The sequence below is a fragment of the Colius striatus genome, chromosome 1 (genome assembly GCF_028858725.1).
Source record: "Colius striatus isolate bColStr4 chromosome 1, bColStr4.1.hap1, whole genome shotgun sequence".
Classification (NCBI taxonomy): domain Eukaryota; kingdom Metazoa; phylum Chordata; class Aves; order Coliiformes; family Coliidae; genus Colius; species Colius striatus.
In genome coordinates, this window is record NC_084759.1 from 67,607,370 (window position 1) to 67,630,097 (window position 22,728).

Here is a 22,728-nt window from a genome sequence, read left to right on the forward strand (position 1 = left end):
ACACTTCCCACTGCTGCAGTGTGAGGTCCCTCCCACGGGACACAGTCCATCACGAACTACTCCAACATGGTCCTTCCCATGGGCTGCAGCTCCTCACAAACTGCTCTGGCATGGGGCCTCCCACAGGGGCAACTTCTCACAAATTGCCCCAACGTGTGTCATCCACTGGGAGAACAGTCCTACCAACTACTCCAGCGTTGAGTCTCTCACGGGATCACAAGTCCTGACAGCAAACCTGCTCTGGTGTGGGCTCCTCTCTCCCCACAGGCTCTCAGGTCCTGCCAGGAACTTGCTCCAGGATGAACTGCCCATGGAGTCACAACCTCCTTCAGGCATTCACCAGCTCCAGTGTGGGGTCCTCCATGGGCTGCAAGTGGGTCTCTGCTTCACAGTGGCCTCCCTGGACTGCAGGGGGACAACCTGCTTCACCATGGTCCTTACCACATATCACAGGGGAGCCTTTTCTTTCAGGGCCTAAGCACTCTCCTCCCTCTCCTTCTCCACTGATCTTGGTGTCTGTGGAGACACGTGGACATTTTCATGTTCTCACTCCTTGTTGCTGCTGCAGTTTTGCAACTGCACAGCAACTTCTTCTCAAATCTGTTATTCACAGAGGCGTTACCTCAGTCACTAACTGGCCAGGCCTGGGTCAGCTGCGGGGTCCAGCTTAGAATTGACTGGCCCTAACCCTGTGAGTTACACAGGAGCTTCTGGTAACTCTTTTTGTTTAAAGAAGACAGCCCTGTAGCCCCCTGCTACCAAAAAACCTGGCCCAGCCAAAACCACTACACCAGGATAGCAAGAGGAGGTAAGATATGTGACAGTAAATGGTCTGTATGAGTCTAACAGCCTATCTGTATGGAAAGCATAAAGCTAAAGTGAAAAATGACTTTCTAATGGATTACATGATAACCAGGGAGTTGCACAGACACTTTTGAAACAAAGAAGTTGGTTTGAAAAGTAATATTAAAGAAGCATAAAATATTTGTGTCAGAAGAGAGGGTGCTTGGGTTGAGAATAGTGCATCAGTGAAAATGTTGATTGCCCCGCAGCTCCACAGGCCGTGGTGAGCTCAGCCTCCCTGGGGGGTAGAGGATGGGAACACAGACAGTACCCTGAGGAGATGATCATTAAGGTGCAGAGTGGAGGCATCCACACCTCAACGTGTGCCTGTGGACCCATGGGAGCTTCCTCACTGTCATAGAAATCTACGAAGTATTGGGAACAGTGGTGCTGACGTGTAGCCAGAGCAGCTGCACGTCTCGTGTCTGTGCTCTTGTGAGATTGGAAATTCCTGGGACCACCTATAGAAGGTAATTTGGAAATTCGTATGTGTTTATTAACATTTTGTAACCGTCTAGTTTTGTGTTTTATCTGTTACATTATTGGTATTGATTCTGCATATATTGTTCATGGATAGTGAGTCGATGATCTGTCATTAATAAATCAATAAACTCTTCCAGTTCTAATCTAATTCAAAGCGTGTGAACTGAGCAGTTTTTTTCCCCTCTGGCATTAGAAAAATCTGCAAATAAACACTACAGTCTATCTGGTCATCCCTACAGTGTCTTTGTGAATTGTTCATGGCTCCACAGAGAATGAGGTCTTCTTTTTTAAATTAAAAAGTAGACGTTGTCCACAGAGGGAGACGTTGGGCTGCAGCTCCTGAAAGTACAAGCAAGCAAGGGCATTTTTACAAATGAAGAAGGTAACTCTAATCCACATTTTTGCCTTGTGCTTCTCCATCAGTTTACCAGGGAGCAGCTAGTGCAATCTTCCATTGCTCACATTCATGAGACACACTTGCTATCATCTTGAATGAGTCTTTCCACCAAGCCTTGACTACTACCACAGAGCCTTCCTGGCTGCACAAACTGTGACCTTGTCATCAAAATAATCTACATACACAACTGAAAGCAGCTGACAGCAGGTTTAGACTGTATCAGAAGAAAGCGATTTGAAGCATGCATGCGTATTTTGAAGGATCCAGACATGGAGCATTTCTGAGTGCCCCTTTACAGCTGCAGCATCTTCTTGGGCTGAATTAGTTAGAAGCAGGATCTCTCTCACTTTTGGTAATGCACCATTAAGAACCATTGCTACAACATTCCATTTTTTAATATTCTTTCCTTTCTTAATTTCTTTTCTGACTGTAATTGATTTTGAAAGAAAAATATATCAGCAGGACTCACCTGGCTCTCCAGATATTTCTGTAATGGATGTAAGTTAGTCCAGAACTGCACAGCTACATTAACAAGTTATCAGCCTTTTCTGAGAAATAGTTATGTTAGCACTAACAAAAGTCCCCCCAAAAACCCAAAATAAACAAACAAACAAAACCCCTGCGGAAATGCTGGAAAACCCCAACAGAGAAGAAACTCAATCCTTTATAATTCTGTAATTTGCAGAGGGAAAGCTTTGTGTCTTGCTGGTACTATGCTTGAAGACCTAACCTCCAAGACTATGCAAGAGCTGTTTGAAGAGACTTGCTTCAAGACAACAAGTGCAATGGCCTCACACAAAGGCCCTCTTCTCCAAATGCAGTCTTGAAAGAAAATTCCAAACTTTCATAGTAGAGTAGCTGGTGCACAGTCCCTGCATACCCAGTACCCATCAAACAAGCAGGGTAATCACTAACAGACCCCTGCATCTAGTCAAACCAGTATAAGCAGTTGCTTGCTTCTCTGTTCAAGCAGTTGCAAGACCAAGGCTGCCTGCCTCCCTCCATACATACAGCTATGCTGTTCCCAGTGTCCCCAGTCCTGGGGAATTCCAGGTTCGTTTCAACCAGTCTAGATTTCATTATAACACAATGGCACCTACATTATCTGGGTTTCATTGATGTCACACAGAGTGAAAATTTATGACTTTGATTCTAGGTGTTTCCATTGGGAAGGGGAGGCTGACAAGTCTGTTCAGTACATAGTCTGTAAAAACTCAGCATACCAGCTGTTCCGGTGAAAACCAGCAAACTTTGTTGATACCAGTTGTGCAAATTGGTCTGTCTAGAAATACATTGACACTGGTGCACAATTTGTAGCAATATTTACTTTTGTTGCTACCCGGGTTTTCTGCTACAGGTAAATTTTGCAGATGTTGAAATTTTGACTTTCAAATTAGAGAGAAAGACTTTAGGGAAGTGGACCTACATATCTATACTGTGGGGAGCAAGAGAGGGGTTCGGACCAGTAAACTGGAGCACTGATGCAAACTGGGGCAGGTTTGTGCATAAAGGCTATCCAAGACGTGCAATGTTTAGTATTCAGAAGCTATGCTTCTAAGATGCCAGATTCATCAGGGGAGATGAAGATGTCAAAAATTGACAATCTAGACAATTAAAAGCTTCCAGTGCTGAAGCCCATTAAGTAAGAGGGAAGTGCAGATGGGGGAGAAAAGGGAGGAGGAGGAAGATTTAATGATTCCTTCAGGGAAATTAGTTTCCATCATCACCCTTTTGTATTTTTGCCAATTTCCAGTTGACAAATGCATCCACAAAAAGAAGGAATTTTAATAATGACAACATTATTTTGAATTAAGTTAATCATATTAACCTCTTGTGGTCTCTTGCAAAGGCTCTATATCAATAACCCTTTTTAAGTCTGTAAGGTGAAATGGCTGCATCTGGAATGGAAGGAAGAGAGTAAAGCCAGATATACATGAAAGGTGTCACAGCACTGCCTCGATTATCACAGCAGCTGTCAAACAAATGCTTGCAAAAGGTTTCCTCTTGAGACACATTTGTAAGTTCCTTAAAATGGGGCCTGAGTGTCTACTACAAGTCTTGTGAAATTGAAGTCTGTGCTAATTTCCCTCTCTTGAAGCCCTTCCATGTTCTGACAGATATTCCAGTGCTGGCTTAAATGGAGGCACAATATTATTTCCAAGATATTTCCCCACAGATTTATAGTGAAAGCTTTTTTCTTTTTCTTAGTATGTACTCTTTTTTTTTTGCCAAAACATATGTGCTTTTAGTATTCTAATGTCAGATTAGTGCTATATTTGCCAAATAATTTAATCTAGGTTTCACTATTTGATTTGAGATTGCTTTTCCAATGTCCTCAGGGGCCTACAAATCCTCTCAGGAAAGCAAACTAAATATCACGGTGCACTTTTCCGTAGTATCTTGACTACATCCAGGGCCATTTATTTGCACCATGGCAGAACTCAAGACACACACTACTTGAATTTCAGTTTCAGTGCCCCTGAAGGGTTACATGTTTTGTGGAAAGCTGAAGGGCTTCACTAGATATGAAGAGCACACTCCATTTTATACACCAAGATATCTGAGGATAAGGTTCTTTTTCTAGGGTGTGAGTTCAGAGGAAAGGAAGATTTGTGCTGGGGAGGCTGAAGAGTTTCAGCTGAGCTGAAGTTGTTCTCCTGGTTCTCCTTCCTTCTGGTGAATTGTTTAACCTTGTGGGCTGATGAAAAATTCATTGCTTGCTTTCCTGTAAGTAACAGTCAGGCTTGACTCCTATCTTACACCAACATTACCGAATTCAAAAGTGGATATCTTTTTTGCACTTAATTTCAGCTGTTTTTCTCCACTTCTTATGATTAAGAAAAAAGAAATAACAGAAAAGGTTAAAACGCTCATCCAAAAATAGTTACATTTCCCTGACAAACTTTGTCATGAAGGAACTATTGAATTTAAATGCAGTGATAGCCATTGCAAACATTTTGTAGGAAAAAAAAAAAAGAACCACTACATATCTGGGAGCTGAAAAAAGAATGTTTATGTATCCACTTTAATCTATGTATTTATTTTAACAACATTACCCCTCATAATGTCAAAATCCAACTTCTGAGAACAGAAAGGAAAAGTAATTAAGGATAAGGGATTCCACACTGGAATTTAATAACTTCTTATTAACATTGCCTAGTGAACCTGCATGGATCACATTCTTTGGACTACATCTTTAGTATTTAATATTATAATAATTTTCTGGTCTAGGTTAGAATCACCTAGCTGGATGACAGGACAAAATCAGACACACGTATACCCACCTGCCTCATGATGTTGGAAAGGAGGAAAGCCAAGTGCAGGGACTGAACAGATAAAATAGGGTTCTCCAGGACATCCCTGGGGAATGGAATCAGTGGGACAGAATTACAGACAGTATTGGAGTGGGCATTTGTAAAGAAAGATATGATTTTTGGTGCTAGCCACTAAACTTAGAAAATGGCAGAAACTGCTTAGAAAGAGCTTACAACTTGAAAGAAGTTTCAAGTGGTGGAATTTGAAGTAGCATAAAGGTTTATTTATTGGATGACATTTATAGAACAGTTCTACAGATGTGGTAAGCCAAATGGTGGCAGGTGACAAGACAAATAAGGATTTCATTGCACTCTTGCAGTGAGGAGTAAATGATATTCTGAAAGAATTTAGTGATAAAATAAAATGGAAATGATTAAAAGGAAAAGGTTTAAATTCATTATCCCCCTACACATGAAAACTTTGTTGAACGAAGCAAAACATAGCTACTTACTGTCAACGGTTAAATCCTATCCATGGAAGAAGTAGGTCACTGCATTTTTAAGTATGGACTCCTTCCCCTAAATTATCTTGTATTATCTGATCTAAGAACAAGTATTACCCTTTTGTTCAAGTCACAAGCCTGCAAGGGATCTGTATGTACTTGACTGATGCAATGTCACAGCCATGTACGTTATGTGCTTTGACTTCCACTGGCTCTGCTGGGATACAGATGGAAAGTAAGAGCTTGCAATGCCAGACAGTAAGACGAAGGACATTAGAAGGGAAGATTGAAGCAGAAATATTGGTAGGTGGTTTGCTAGCTTGCTCATATGAAGGTCTCAGTCCCATAGGAATCTTCATAACAGATAGCAGCTGCAGAGAAGACCATGTGAGAAAAACTCCTAGTGGCACAAAAGTACTAACTACTATGGCAATAACAAAGGAAAAAAGAAAAAAAGAAATTTAGGAATACAAATCAAATAGCCAGCTTCTCAGTATTGGCCTGTCAGCCTCAGTGTATTGCACATATTGTACAGGCTGGAGATTGACCTGCTGGAGAGCAGCTCTACAGAGAGGACTGACACAGGACAAAAATCACACCAGAAACACAACCACTCAGTAGATTCTCATTTTATACTGTCTCCCTTGTACTCTTCTTGTACCTGTTCTCCCCTAAGAAGAAAAATAGTAAGAGAGCCGTACCTACAGCAAGTTGGGGTTTTTTTGTTGTTTTTTTCTCACTACAATGGCACTTACTATATCTTTTTTTCTTCATTATCTTTTCAGAGATATGCTTGAATGTGAAGTGTGAACTCGGGCAGTTAAGGTCTCCTAACCATCTTTTATAGGCAAATGGATATTGCCAAGCCCAGAAAAGAAGTTTTAATTGCAAATAAATTCCTTTAGTACCATATCACTTCACAGCACCTGCCTAGGTTCAGTTCCACTTGAAGTGTCAAAGTTACTTTAAGGATATCAGATATCATTTAAATTTCCATTTAGAAAATAAAAGAACAGTAAAAATTTATTGTCAGTGAGTAGCCTTCAGATGGAGTGAAGAAAATTCACAGACCTGGGCTGGCAGTCTGACCTTTTCACGTTGCATCTTGCTGGCCAACTACACTGACTGAACACTTTTGTCTCCTGATGAAGAAAATATTCACATCTTCCCTCCAAATGCACAACCACTGCACCCCTCTCTCCAGACTGGATCTATGGGTGTGCAATTGTCCATATCTCCACATCTCCTAGAAAATCAGGCTTATTTTTTTCATAATCAGAAACCAGGAGGCAGTAACTGGTAGTAATGCAAAAACCTTTACAAGAAGGTGAATTTCCTAATCCCCAAATTTCCAAGTATGACATGCAGTAAAGACCATGTGTCCAGAACTAGATTTGCTGTCAGGTTGAAGCATGTAGACTTTGCTCAATTGTTCTGCATTAATGAACAGGGATTAATTTTACTGAAGAGAGTATTAGTGGTATTTAGAGATCTCGTGGGAGCAGTCATGTACTGTTCTTGGCAGAATTTCTTCATCATCTAGTTAATAACTTTAGTTTCCTACACTGTTGACCAAGAGATATCTTTGAGAGGAGATGGATGATGAAATTAATTTTTCTTCTAATCTTTGAACAAACATAACAATTACTTACTTGGACTGATAGATATATATCTTGTAAGACCTATTTCAATGGAAGAGACTATGAGAAAGAATGGAATATCTTTATGGTACAAACTTTTCCCCTATGTATTCATGGTGAAACAAATTTCTCATTCTCTAAACTAAATATAAGTTTTATGAGTGAGTTTAATAAATAAGCTACTTTGTCAAATTAGTAAATCACAGTTAATCCTCATAAGAACATTTTAGTAGTTTTCTGGAATTAATATAACCTAGTGTACAGAACTTCATGAAATTACATGACAACAGGACAGCTGCCTTTTATGTGCAGTTTCTATTTTGAGATTTCCAGGTGCTAAGTTTGAAAGTTACATGAATTCTTTCTGAAGAGGAAAAAAAAACAATAGCCAGTGGACACAAATTTTTGATATGTTCTAAATATACAAAATGTTCTCTGAATGGTAAAAATGAATAAGTAACTAGGATAATTTTACTTCACTATATACACAGAAAAATCCCTAAACATCTGAAATACTAAGCAGGGCACTGTGCACAAACTCAGTACCAGCAGTCTCATCTGTTCCCCAGAGCCTAGTCTGAAAATTCATGTTAACTGAAGTGACTGAGTGAAGAGGTACAGGTGACTGATCTTGACTTACCTGTGTTTGAAGTCACTGAATGCAGAAACCTCTATGTTGTGTAATAAGATAGACAGTGCTGGCCTGTCAGACACACTAATCCAATTTGTCTTAGAGAAGAACTATAAGGGCTCTTCTTACTGGGGAATACATGACCGTTTTTGGGGTTTTTTAAAATATTGAATTTATTATGTTTGTACTTTTTTTCTTTGCTATATGGAGACGAACTGAAAGGATGTTATAAAATATGTTCACTATGTTACAATTTAACAATTTTCTGGTGAGCTTTTGAAGGTTTAGCCCTACAAATCACACAGATTCACAGAACGGTAGAGGTTGGAAGGGACCTCTAGCAGGTTCACCTCAATCAGGTCACACTGGAACATGTCCACTTGGGTACTGAAAACCTCCAGAGAAGGAGACTCCACACCCTCCCAGGGCTCCCTCATCCTCACAGGAAATAAATTTTTCCTCCTGTTCAAGTGGAACTTCCTATGTTCCAGCTTGTGTCTATTACCCCTTGTCCTAACACTGGATGCTACAAAAATAGACTCATTACAATCTCTTTATATGTATTGATAAGATCCTTCCTCAGTCTTCTCTTTTCTGGGCTAAAGAGTCTGCAGCCTTTCCTCCTAAGAGATGTTCCAGTCCCTTGATCATCTTGATGGCCCTGTGCTGGACTCTCTCCAGAAGTTGTCTGTCCCTCTTGAGCTGAGGAGCCCAGAACTGGACACAGGACTCCAGATGAGGCCTCACCAGGGCAGAACAGAGGTGGAGGAGAACCTCCCTGAACCTTCTGGCCACACTCTTCTTGTACACCTCAGGATAATATATAATAATAATATATTCTTGATCATAGAACTTGTAATGCAGAAAAAACCTGACAGATTGGAAATAACATAAACAGCCAACAGGATTTTAAGGACCCTTCAACATCCTCTCCATTGATTACTCTCCATTCAATGGCGATTCAGCTTCCATAAGTCAACACTTAAGTGAGGCACCTAGACATTCAGAATAAATTGTTTCCAAACATAAAATATTAAATATTTCCAAAACAAAAATGAAACAAATATCAAAAATTTCCAGGATTTCAGGAAGAACAACGATTAAAAGTATTTTTTTAAGATTAGATTGATAAATTTATTAGTGTTTGTGAATGTAATGAAATACCTTATAAAAGGAGAAATTCCTCTCCAAAAAAGATCCTAGTAAGTTACATCAATGTACTTTCCTTTTTTTTTTCTGAAATAAAATTTCTTATCTTACTTCATAGCTGTGCTTTCCTGTGCCTTTCACTGTAATATTTACTGTCTGAAAAGATCTACATGAAGTGTTTTTGTTTTTATTATTAGGCCTTTTCACTGCACTTTCTTACTGATGAGATTGAAATAAAAGTTAATGTAAATTAAAACTAGGGACAAGGACATGGAGAAAAGATGAAATGAGTTACTGGTGATTTCTTAAAACATGCATCATTTTTTGTCTATAAATCATTGACCAACACGTCCTGAGACAGACATGGCATTTTTAAAGCTGTCAGAATACTAGCTGAGAAAACATTGGTACAGGTGTATATATGATTTATGTCATGTCTCCTTGAAATCTGGTTCTATTATCTGCTTCTAGTTTATGTAATTGTTGCAGGTTTTTTGAAAGAAAAATAATAAATAGTGATTAACAATATAATTTGTTAGAGGTACTCTGTATTAACTGTAACAATTTAGAACCTAGGAAGATTTTGGGAACTAAGCTAGAGCTTGGAGAACTGTCAGTAGAGGAAAGGAAGGGTGAATGAAGTTAGATACATGCATTTGTGAAAAAGCTAAAAATACATATTTTTATATATATGAACAGCTCTTCCAACAAAAGTAGAGTGTGGGAAGCTGCCTGTGAAAAACAGAATTATTTCAGTCACAGGGAAAATATGTGTGCAAATACAGATGCTTTATGGAGTCTCATTCACATGGCTGAGAAATCCCTGTTAGCAGCATCTTGTTTCATTCCAGAATTGGCCATTACCCTTTGGCAAGGGCCTAAATACAAGAGTGTTTTCTATTGGAGCATCTCTGGGCACACACCCCTACAACAGCAGATCTCACAAGGCAACATCTTTTGTAGCTTCTTTGTTCTTTTTATTACAGTATAGAAAGAGCTGTTCTGCACCACAGCAAAGAGTAAAGATCTGCCTATCCATTGTCCTATCTGTATTTTGGTCAGTATAAAATACTTAAAACAGAAATAAAATATGATTCTTTGCATGTTACTTATGCCTAAATTTCAGCAATAACCACTTTAAGGGGCAGGCATGTTGGAAGCACTCCCAAAGTACAATAAGTTAGTCAGTCTTTATGCAAGCTCTTCTACAGTTCATAGCATTCCAGCAGAGAAAAAAAAACAAGAAAGGGGTAAACTGTACTGCTGTTCCCTTTTCAATGCCATGCATTTTCCATAAAACTCTTTCCCTTCCAGAATTTCCTAGAAATCCTGTTAACTAGAGCAAGCTTAATTACTTTTGTTCCTCTCCAAGCTTCTCTTTGTTTTGATCAACTCTCACCATTTCTTCGTGCTTGAATCATTCTTAAGAGGATGCAGGCTGCCTTTGGCCATGTGTGTTGGGCTTGTGTGGAAGGTTTTTTTGGTAGCAGGACAGAGGGTTGGTGTTGGACCTGTCTCTGGCCAAGGCTGAGTCAATCGTGTACATCTGCAATAAGTATTTGAGAAAATATGCAGCAGATGGAGGAAGTAGAATGAGAGGAAGCTGTATGAGAGAGAAGGAACCATGTGGACACTAAGGACATTGAAGAAGGAGGGGAGGAGGTGTGCTGAAGCAGAGAACCCCCTGCATTCTGTGGTGACACGATAGCTGTCCACCTGACACACGTGGAAGACAACAGAGGAGCTGAGATCTGCCAGCAGCTGGTGGAGGGCCCCATGGCAGCCAGATAGTGACAATTTAAGAAGGTTGTGACTCTGTGGGTCGACCATGCTGGAGCAGTCTGCTTCTGAACGACTGCAGGCCACAGAAGGGCCTCACCCTGGAGCAGTTTGTGAGGAGCTGCAGCCTGTGGGAAGGGCTCATATCAGAGAGGTACTTGGAGGAGGTACTTCTGTAACAAACCAACTGTAACTCCCATTCCCTGCCCCACTGCAACACTGTGGGGGAAGAGGTACAAAATCTGGAGCAGGTAGCTGAGCCTGGGGAAAATGAACAGGTAGGGGTAAGGTGTATTTTTTAAGATCTGGTTGTCATTCTTGTCATCCTACTCTGTTAGTCAGTTTTCAGATTGTTGGTGGATTAAATTAATTGTTTTTTCACCAAGTCAAGACTGTTTTGCCTGGGACCATAATTGGTAAGTGACCTCTCCCTGTCCTTATCTCAACTCACAAGGTGCTTTGTTACCTTTTCCCCATTCCAGTGCTTGCTGGAAGGAGTGAGTGAGCAGCTCCGCGGTGCCTTGCTGCTGGCTGGGTTAAACCACAACACCATGGTTTTAAAAGCAACATGGAAAAGCCATAAGATACCCATTGAAATGAGTAGGATTATGTTTGATCTATTTCTAATGAAGCATATTTCATTATACATTTCTATCAAGAAGAGGATAATCATGACAACAGAGCCTACTTAAATCTGTTCTCAGTGTATTTTATATCAGAGACATGGCTGAAAATATTTTTTTAAAACTAACATTAGCCAGAGCATTTACTTATGTTCAGAACCTTGTCCTAAGAATAAAGAGCAACTGGGGAGAGAGTATCTTCTGTTCCTGAGACTGTGACAGGGAAACAAACGTTCACTGCGAGAAATCAGACCATCTCACTCCTTCTGTTTTGTCCGTTACTTTACCGAATCACAGAATCATAGCATCAGTCATGCAGAGTTCTGTGATGTCACACAAATAACATTAACAACATCAAAGAAAACAAAGGCAATTTCTCTATCAGATAATTATGACCCTTCTCATTCCCTGCTGTGTGCCTGTTAAATAACCAATGTCATTGACATCAGCAGCTACCAGTACATGTTGCCTTATTTGCACACCACATGAAACAGAGTTGGTAAGAAATGTTCCAAATAACTAGGAAGCTATTCATTTTCAATCAACAAAATACTCCAATGAGTTTCTTAGCAACATCATTTACTTTAAGCATATGTCCCTAAAGGATGTGTTCTGTGTTGTCAAACAAAGAGCAAACAAGGGCAGCTATTGATCCCTACCTTGTTGGTTACTGAATTAAAACATACAAGAATAACTAAGTAAAAATTACATTTGGACTCAAAATGCTTATAATGCTAGGTGTTTCCTTTAAGAATTAATGTCTTTTTCGTTGTCCCAGTGGGATTTGAATCTAAAGTATGATTTACTGAAGGGATTTCAATCAAAAATTGCCAAAAAGTCAGTCAAATCTCCAGTCTTGAAGTTAGACAAACTCCAGTAACTGCTGAAGAAGAGAATGGAAATCCAAGTAGTCTCCAAAGATATATGATAGTATACTTAGTGAGGAGAAAAAAAAAAAAACCCCACAACAAAAAAAACCCCAGAAACAAGGCCTTGAAAAGCTTTTAAGAAGCCATCCAGTTCTACAAAAATTTTCCATTCTGGAGTATGCAGCGTTCCAGAGCATAACTTTGTGTGATGACAAAGTTTCTTCTGATGCTTCACATAGTTTTGCATCTAGTATTTGCTTTTTCATCCATTTCTTATTCAACACCTGGTCATGCAGGACTACTCATTCTTTTTGGGTTTTTTTTGCAGGTATTTTTTTACATTATTGAAAGAGGTAATACTTCCAAACTCAAAAATACCATTCTTGCATTCTTTCCTCATATAGCAGGTGTTCTAGACACTTGATTACTGTCACTTCTCTACTGGGCATTTTTCCTCTCCTTTGTATTTCTTAAAAGAGGCTGACCCAAGTAGATCTAATACCCCTACTGTACCCTAAATAGAATGAAATCTTTGACTTACTATTGTATCTTAGGGTAAAAAACTCCTGTTAGTGTAGCAACTGGGGCTTCATGTATGCCAAGAGGCTTTGTAAGCTCTTCCTTGGAATCTGGCTACAAATGCTTCGGCCAGTTCTGCCATGGCTTGATTGAGTAACCTGAGATCACACTGCTGGGAAAGAGCTGGGGTAGAAGAATCCTGGAGAATTTTTTTGAGGGGCTTCCTTTTCCTTGGAGCTGCATTTGAGCTTGTGCCTTCTTTCTTTGTCCTTGTCTGCACTATTACGTCAGACATGGCTACATCTGAACACGTATCTCATTAACCCTGACATATAGACTTGACTTCCTGGCTGAACTTCCAGCCCTGCGTTCACACTGCAGTCATGCTGAGCATCCACATGGCTCTGGGTAGACCCTATTCACTGCCCCTGGGCATACTGGGTCCTACAGGAGAGACACTGTTTGGTGTAGTCAGAGCCCTGTCAACCCCATGGCCACGCTGGGCTTGCAGCACAGGTTAATCCACAGGCTCTCTGGTGACATAATCAGTATCTGGATATATATTCCTAATGATTTATGGTGTGGTTAACTCTCAGGTGCAATGCTTTTCCCAGTACTGAATTGACTAAATTTAAGATATGCTAGCTGGTGTTTCTTCCCAGTCTTTAGAACCACTGTAACAGAAGGAAATTATGCAGATTTTCAGTAGGTTTTTTTCAGAGATATTTTAAAGAAGAGTTGTTTTTATCTATAGACAAAACATGCAATAGTACTCTGTTAAATAAAATATTCTTTGTATCTAGTTAATGTTATTTGCTATATTCTTAATCAGAGGGTGTTACTCATATCTGACCAGTGATGCTTGCTGGATCTGCCTTGTTTTCCAGGCTCATTAGCAAATGTCAACAATGTTAAATCTCATTTCCAATGTTTCTTAGAATAGCAGTAGCTGTTTGGGCACTATTTTTGTTAAGTTTTAATTGTGCTTTTGCATGGATGCTAAAAGACAACCATCAGGTAATAGTGAAAATAAGCCACATGTTAATTTTATGTCAGTTCAAACCCAAGAATTGTACATAGACAACTTATTCAACAGCAGGCCCTTTTTTTTCAAGACTATTTTTTCTTAAAAAAAAAACCCAACAAGAAAATTTGGCACAAACACTGTATAATATAATGCAATGTCATTGAAAAGATGTTCAAAACATTTCATTTTAGAGTTCTAAAGCTCTATTCATATTTCCATTCTTTCTTAAACTAAGGTACAAATATAAAGGAAGCCACAGCCATCATCTATCTTGTTTTCATTTGTCTTTGCAGTTTCTGGGCCACTGCCAGGCCCCAGGGAGATGCTTGATGCATCGGACTGTGGCTGCTCCTGTGGTCCCCAGTGCCCTCCTCCTGGCTAAGGGTAGGATGGGCCCTGGCTGCCAGGGGATTAAGGAACTGAAATATTAAATGTTATGTTTTGCTGTTTTTAAACTTGACCGTTTCTGTAATTTATATTGTTTCTTCTTAGCAGTGAGTACTATGCAGACATTTCTGCTACCCTTGTTAGCTCTGTCCCAGTGCTTGAGGTCAGGGATAAGACATTGTTCAGCCTTTTGAAGCCATATTTCTAAAAAGACCTCACAGTAGTTTTAAGTACCTCTCATTTTGCTACCCTTCTGTGCAATGGACATACATACATGCCTCTAAGGCCAAGAGAAGTCCCGTGCCAGATGCATAGTTGAGGTGAAGAAGGTATAGAACCCATAACCCACTGTCATCCCAGTAGAGTGTCAGGACCTCTCTTTTTCTCCAGATTGCCCAAGGCTACAAGCAAGTTCAGGCTCTAGCTGGCTTTACTGTAGGTCTTTGCTCTTTGGACTCTGCATTGTCTTGGTAGCAAAGGACTGGTTGCACCTAATTAAACCCATGGAGAAACCTAGGGCTTTCATATCTAAGCCTACTTATGGAAATGTTCCCTTGCTAATTGCAGGGTTTAAAGCAGGAAACTAGCTTGCTTAGCCATTTTCCATTCATTTTTGTCATTGAATAGTCACCAGTTTTCTATTTTACCCATCATTCTGAGATCCTAGAACAAAGTTTCTACTATGTCCCTTTGCTTCCTTTACCACATCCACAAAAACAATGTAGATGTAAAAGGCACGATTAGAAGTTCAACAGACAGAACAGTTCAGGAGCCTGATTTCCCTGACCATGCATGTGCATTTACCCCATATCTAGCCTTCAAAAAGGTTTATGGGTAGACCAGCCTGCAAATGTAAAAACAGATCAATCAGAAAAAAGAAAAAATCTTATGTGGCATTTTCCTCATCAGATCTTTCACTATACCTCTAGCATAGTAGAAGAAGCTACTGCCTTTAGCTAGTAGTAGCTAGAAGCTACTGCTCTTCTGAAGAAATTAGGGTAAATATAGAAAGGAGGAAATATCAGTTTGAAGGGTTTTTTTTAATTCAGCATAAATATAGGATAATATAAGTCTATATAATATAAATGTAAGTTGGAAGGGGCAGACAGAACACAAGCTTTACTGTGCCAGTCTCACCTCCCTGGAGACTAGTAAATTCTGAAAATATGCATAGTTTTCATACCATTTATGTTAATGGGGTAAACAATCATTGCTTACGCTCAAGCAAATTTTATTCCTTTGACAGCTGCTGCATTTTAGTTATGCTTGAAGACCTGTGATATCTCATCCAGACTGGTACTCAACAATGGGCCAAGCTGCAAACTCAGTGGCAGTAGAAGAACAAGGGGACATCTTGCATGGTAATTGATATTCTTTCAAGTCTATTAATGCAAATCTGACCAGTTTAGCCCTTGTTTCTGTCACTTTTCTTCCAATGGTTGAGAACACACAGTACAGAAACTTTAACTTTTTCCAATAATAGTACTTGACAGGAGAGCTTTGAAAGTGTTTTCTCATGGGGAAATAAGTTATGGATTTATGTAATTTTCATTTTCTGAAGGATATACTTCTTTTTTCACAAAATTTTTTTGAGAACTGCAAACTACTGTTGATGAACAACTCTATGGAAGCAGTAAACATTAAGTGTTTCTGATATTTACAAATTTAAGTAATCTTGCCAAGATTTGAGTAGTCATTTGGGAGAAAGAAAAAGAATTTGAGTGTTACGATGAACTGCAGAAATGCCTGCTGGCATTTTAGTTAAGGCAAACCATTCCAGTAAAACAAACAGTCTTAAAAAGTTAAGCATCTTAATGTCACAAAGAAAAGTTGTCCTATTATTCCTAAAACACCTTGTAGGGTTTTTGTGGCCTAAAGTACAAAATTTATATTTATGACTGTGGTGGTTTGACCCTGGCTAGATGCCAGGTGCCCACCACTCCACTCTGTCACCTCCCTCCTCAGCAAGCCAGGGAGGGGAGAAAATAAGATGGGAGTCTCATGGGCTGAGATGAAAGCAGATTAATAAAGAAATAGAAAAGCCACGTATGTGAGAAGAAAAGCAAAGCAAAGCATCAGCCATGATGTTCGGCCACTTCCCAAGAAGCCGGGCTGCTGTATGTGTAACAGTTGTTTTGGAATGCAAAATTCAATCACACCTTCCCCTTTGTGCTCCTCTCCCCGAGTTCATAGTGCTGAGCTGACATCATATGGTGTTGAATATCTCCTTGGTCAACCTGGGTTAGGGTGAACATGAGGGAAGAAATGCTGGAGAGACAGCCTTGATGCTGCATGAGTAACCAAAACATTGATGTGCTGTCAATACACATTTTTAGCTGTCAACAGAAGGCACAGCACTACATGGGCTGCTGTGGAAAATCACCATCACCCCAGACCCAATATAGTGATTTGTCAAAGATTGCACATTGCCTCTTTATCTGTGAATTTATGTCAGCATTTTTCAAGTGACTCACACGATGTTAGCAAACATCAGTACACAAAGTATTTCACTCCTCAGTGTATTTGATAGTCATTGCTTTCATCCCTTCCTAATGACCTTTTTTTTTTTAATCCAGTCCCCTTGCTCCACTTTTCTGCCAGATGAGAACAATTCTGAAACTTGATGCAGAGTTATTATCAGTTAATACGTAGAATTTTGATTTACCCGATTCTGTCACTGTCACTGGGATATGGAGGGGGGAAAAAAGAGAAAAAATACGTAAATCTTGTTTATGTTCTTTACTCTCTTCATGGCTCAGCATATTGTGTTTTGACAGAAAAAAAACTTCACAACACTGTAAAACAAAGAAGATTCTTCTGAGCGGTGTCTTCCATATATTGTCTTTCAAGAACCTTCCTCAAGTTATGAACAATGTATTCTTTTTATGAAAAGATGGAGTTATCCATTTCCCCACAAGTTCAGTTTGCACAAAGGTTTTATTTCCTAGGGAGATAAAAAAAAAAATCAACTTTCAACAGTCTGAGGAAAATTGTTCATGTTCTTTGAGTTATGAATCATTTCAGAAAGTCATGAGCTTTTGAAATTCTGATTTCTGCCTTCTAGTTTGGATTTGTATTGCTTCCAAAGTGAATCTATATTTCCCATTAATTTAATAATCCAGAAGTCTGTGTATTCTATGCATTTAAAGTTTTAGAGGCTGTGGAGCATATCCCCAAGACACAAAAGTCAGTATAGCTCCAGGAATGTAATTCAAGCTCCATTGATTTATACCTGCTGAGGATATTCTGGTGAATGAGATAGAAAAAGGAAATACACTCTTTGAAAGACACAAAAATCCTGTTAAGAAACCAGCGGAAGTTACTTCTTGCCAAGAGAGTCCGTTTCGATTGCACTCATAGATAACAAGCACTTAAAAGACAAAGAAAATGCCACCTGAGGTTATTTTGTCTTACCCTTGTCTTATCCTCAATCTTCCATATGTATTTTCCAATCTTTTTAAATGATTCTTCTTGCCATGAGTCTGATTAGCATATTTCTGCTTGATTAGAAACATCTTAAAGGGTTTGTTTTCAGCAAACTAATCTCATAACTTGTGCCTCCATCATCAAAAAAAATCAAAGATGTTCTAAGGGCCTCTTTACATTCAAAATCTGCCTTCATAAAAATCTTAGCCATTCATCTTAAATTATGGACATAACCGTCATGAAATAGGAGTCTATTGGCACTGTCCTCATGTCAGCTTCACAGGTCTTGAGTTCCTGAGCTTAAAAGTTACACGGTCATAGGAACAAAATTTGGACGTTTTCCTCTTTGCAACCAAAGAAAAAAGGATTTCTTATCTCCTTTAGACCTTCAGCCTCATTGGAGACCACATTCCATCAGCTAACTGAGGGAGCTCACATGCAACATTGCCTTGCTCTGTTCACTGATGCTGCTGTGTTTAATAAATACATGTGAGAAAGGGAATTAGCAGGACAAGGGTCTGAAAAAAAGTGAGGACTCTTCCTCAAGGGCAATCTCCTGCCCCAAGAAGCTTCATGAATGTAGAGAAGGAAAGATCAGGAAAGACTGTATATAGTACTGAGCCTCCATCTCAGATAAACGCATTTTTGTTTCATAAGCTATCCTTGAGGTGCAGAGAATGTGACAGAGCTTCCCTGTGATTGGTAAAAAAAGTTAATCTCAACATAAACTGAACTGGGATTCAAACATTTTAATTTATGGCGTGTATTTACTTGTTAATCAGTGAGCTGTACATTCAGGATCAATATCAGCACCAGAAGATATATAAGCTGTATCTTCTGACCATGAATGTGGTCCGTCATGTCCTAGCACAGTTAGAAGACTGTATGTTACTATTCTCATGCCCTGAAATGCAGCACCTACTTACAAATAGGGAATACTTCAGGATTCCCTGAAGTAAGATCTTACTCCCCAGTGTTGTGCCTTGACTTCTTTCTATATACTATTGCCTGGTGGGTTTCTGGGTTTCTCCTGGCTGCCTCATGTTTTTCTCAGAAACACGAAACAGCACTTGAAAGCTGATTAGCATGTGGAAACAGAAGACACTGCAGTGGCAGAGTATGGGAGTAAAGTATGGATTCCTAAAAATAGATGTCCAGGGGCTATGGAAATGTTCCAGGTTATCTGGTTGCAACTGCAGGGTGCCATGAATCTTTCTAGGATATATAACCCAGGAAGATTTTATGTCATATCTGACAGCCTATAAGGATTTCTTTCCCAAATGTCACTGGATTCCTTATGGTTAGGTGACAGCACCAAGCACAGTGCAGCACAGGAAATCACAATGCTCGGTGAGTTTGGGGAGAAACCTTCTAGCAATGCCAAAGTGAAGAGAGTGGGTTTACTCTAGTTTGAAATAGCACAAGAGAAAAACCCAAAATAACATCAAGACCTAAGATACAGTAAGTGCCTTACAGTGTTAGAAACATAGCAATGTAACTTCATTTGCGATTCAAAATACTCTGGGGAAGAGGGAGAAATTAATAAAACCTATTCAGTATTACTGGAAGGATTCTTCAAGGGCTCTTTTGTTACTTTCCACACTGTAAAGTGAGGATTCCTCTTTGCTGGTGTTCCCAAACCTCTTGGCTTAAGAGGGAATTGTTCTCGGTTACAGCACACCTTCCTATATCCCTATTTTGTAACAAGATATTTAAGTGGGCCAAATCCTCAATGATGTAAACTGTCTGAATTACTGAAAAAGTTAGTCTACCCCAACTTTTAAGGCTAAAGATCTAAACTGTACACCTGTAATACCTTTAAAGCTGGTTCAAATAAAAAAGTGTCTCCAGAAATGGCTCATCTTGTCTTAAAATAGTTGTCCAAGACAGATCAAGCAAACCATCTCTGGACATGTCAATTTTTCTCTAGTAACTCTCATCTCGGAAGCCTGATGTGACCAGCTCAAGTTTAGCCATCTAATTTTGACATCTCTAGGGTAGATGAGATACCACCTGCCCTCACTGACTTTTTGGCCTCTAATGGTGTCAATGAACATCAAAGAAGCAATGCTGGAGAAATCAGGTTGCCAAGGAAAAAGAAGTGCCAGGTTTGAATCCCTCATCCTAGCTGTTAGAATTGTGAACAATACCACAGGCACACAGATGTTGTTTGTTGGAGATATTTCTGGATTGAAAGCAGAGTTTCTGTGAAATGTCACACATTTTAACATTTCTTTTTTCTTTTTTTTCCTCAAATCTTCAGGTGTCTCACACAAAAGTTCCCTTCTAACACTCCAGATCCACAGCGGTGTGAAGGGAGTGGTAATCACTTCCCAGGCTTCAATGTGGTTCACGTCTCAGTCGCAGAAAGCATACACATCTCTTTCACAAGGGAGTGTTTATTCTCAGCTGCTTGCTTTGCTAGACCTGAAGAAAAGTAACTCTTACACTTCTTCAGCTCTGGGGATTCAACTCTGGTGTTCCAGTCTTTAAACAGTCCAGAGAACAGACACTGGGTCACTCTCTAAAGCAGCATTCCTTAGCTTCGTATTCCCACAAGGAACAGAAGGTTGATTTGCCAGTTTAGTTTTTCAGCAGATGAACTGCAAAAACAGTGGGGAGCTGACTTCACTTCACAAACTATAGTCCAGGGAAGTACAGTAATAGAGACAACTATGTGGAAAGTCAAGTATGTGTAAGCATTTTTTCACTTTCCTCTGTTGCAATTGGTTTTGTCTGTATGAGATATTCACATTCCCAGAGTCTGCTTTGTTTATAACAACAAAGACCTATTGTAAATAAAAAGGAAACTGTCAATGAAACGTCTAAATCAATGAAACATATTTGAAGAAAATGCCACAGAATTTTGGCACAATTCCACAGGTTATTATTTCTTTGAGATGATGTAAAAAGAGAGACGATCACTGAAGTGACCAAATCTCATTCAGTGAGCATTCCATGCCAAATTACAGAGACTCAGTGGAGAGACCGCTGCCATGAAATATTGATTTAATTGTAAATCCATAACTCAGTATCTAGATGAGTGAGGGTTTTCAGAGCAAGTATTTGCAGATTCAGATACCAGGTTTTGTTCAGCCTTTAGCCCAGTTGTGCACTCACTGCAAGGAAATCTCTGAGGGACTGAAGAGGCAGGATGGAGTTGAAGATGATGTATCCATATTTCAGGATCTCCAAGTCTGGCTTCCCTTTGCAGAGGGTACTACTGTTTTGGGAACTCTCCACAGTTTTGCAGAAGGAGGCAGATCCTCTCTGTAATATTTATCCACTTTGGAGAGTATGCAAAGGGAGAAAACACTGCAAGGGTGGACAAAAGTTGAGTGTCTGTATCCCCCAGTGAAAGACAGATTGTTACAGAGGACAGAATGTGGAGAAAACTAGGAAGAAATAGCTATTAGATAATGACTTTCTACAGCTTGGAGATGGCGTGGTATTAAATAGACCTTTAATGTGTCTGAATTACATCTGCAAGAGTACCCTGGAACTGCTCTTATATGTATCAAAAAATGGTTTAGACCTGAAGCAGTTTAGGCACACATTAGGAAGGAATGCTAAGAAGGTTGTATCAAGAAGGGTATACGTATTTTATAATCAATATTGAAAAGTGATTTAAGGTATCCACAAAAGACTTTGAATCAAAGGTAGCTCTGTGAGTGACAACTTGGAAACTGATTTTTACATTTCTGTCTCTTGATTGTTAGGAAGTTAATGTTGAATGGTAATGTTTACAGTTTTCACGACTGTGATTGTGTTAATGATGGGTTTGTAAGTGGAAGTTCAGGCTTAGTATGATTGATACTTTAAATAAATTTGTTTAACATTAGCTAAATGACAGGTTTCACTTGTCAAGTGAAAGAAAATAAAAGAAAATAAACCTGAGAGAAATTATTTCCCTAAACTACAGTCTAGAATCTGATTAAATTAACATTTGAGTACTTTGATTCCCATCAGTGTTTAGTAAATACGTTGAGTCTGTTTTTTTCATTTGTTTGCTTCTTTATGGAAATACTTTAGAACTAGATAGTGAGGAAAAGTCTGGCCACTGAATTCAGCATGATTCCTCAGAAAAGATTTTGGACATTGAGTGCAATCTACTAAAAATACTATTCTATGGAAAGAAAGGTAAAATGGAATGGACATTACCATTTTCACTTCATTGGGTTGGTAGCAGAGCAGAGAATCTCACAAATTTGTATTCATGTGAACATATCAATTCTTGTTCCCATCTACATATGTAATCTGTAAATGTGAATTTTGTCTTCCCATCTGTTTCTAACTTGCTCAGAAAGTTTGGAAAGTTTCAAGGCCAACGAGCTACATGTCCTAAGGCATTGTTGATGGCAGAGACTATTCTGGTGAGCCCATGATCTCTTTAAATACATCACTGCCATTTGACAGGAGATCCCTACTCTACTACAGCCCACTTCCAGGAGTAAGCAGGGCACTGTAGGTAGCTGAATCTATATGGTCTCTGTTAGCCACAGCTGATCAGTGTGGAAGAGACTTGGTTAAAAGGTCTTAGCAAGCCCTATTCTCTCAGAAGAGGAGTTTTTAACTGATGACTTTGTTCTCAGTTGTAACTGCCAATAGCAGTGTCAGAGAACTTTGTCCCAGCTCTTTGCTTCTGCCCACAAGTTGATGGATTTCTCAGCCATATATTTCAGGCTGCTCTGGACGTTATGCCTGTCTGCTATTCAAGTATTTAAGCCACTCATTATCTTCCCCTTGATGTCTGTTGCACACACTTTGCTCCCTCTCCAATCCTCCTTACTAATACGTTCACCAGTCTAGCACTAGCTGAATAGTTTGCTTCCCACAGCAGAATTTCCTTGGCTAAGCAGTGTGAGTATCTCAGTTGAGACCAGTACTCTGCAGTGTCTCTACCCTATGCTGAATTACTTCTTGCTCTACTAACTACCCTTCTTCTACTTCCCTCCCTCCATACTACTGCAATAGCGCTAGTGTGAACTCTATCTCAGGCAATTATCTTGCTTTCAATTTGCCTTTCATTTCTGTAGTTGACCTGCTTGCAGTATTTCTGCACAGGGAAGTAGAAATCTTCTCTCTGCCACATATTTAGATAATTAGATGTCATAGCCCACTCCTTTCTGAATAAGATCTAATAGACTATGTCTACATCCTGATACTATCCCAGGTACAAGCACGGTGAAAATAATAGG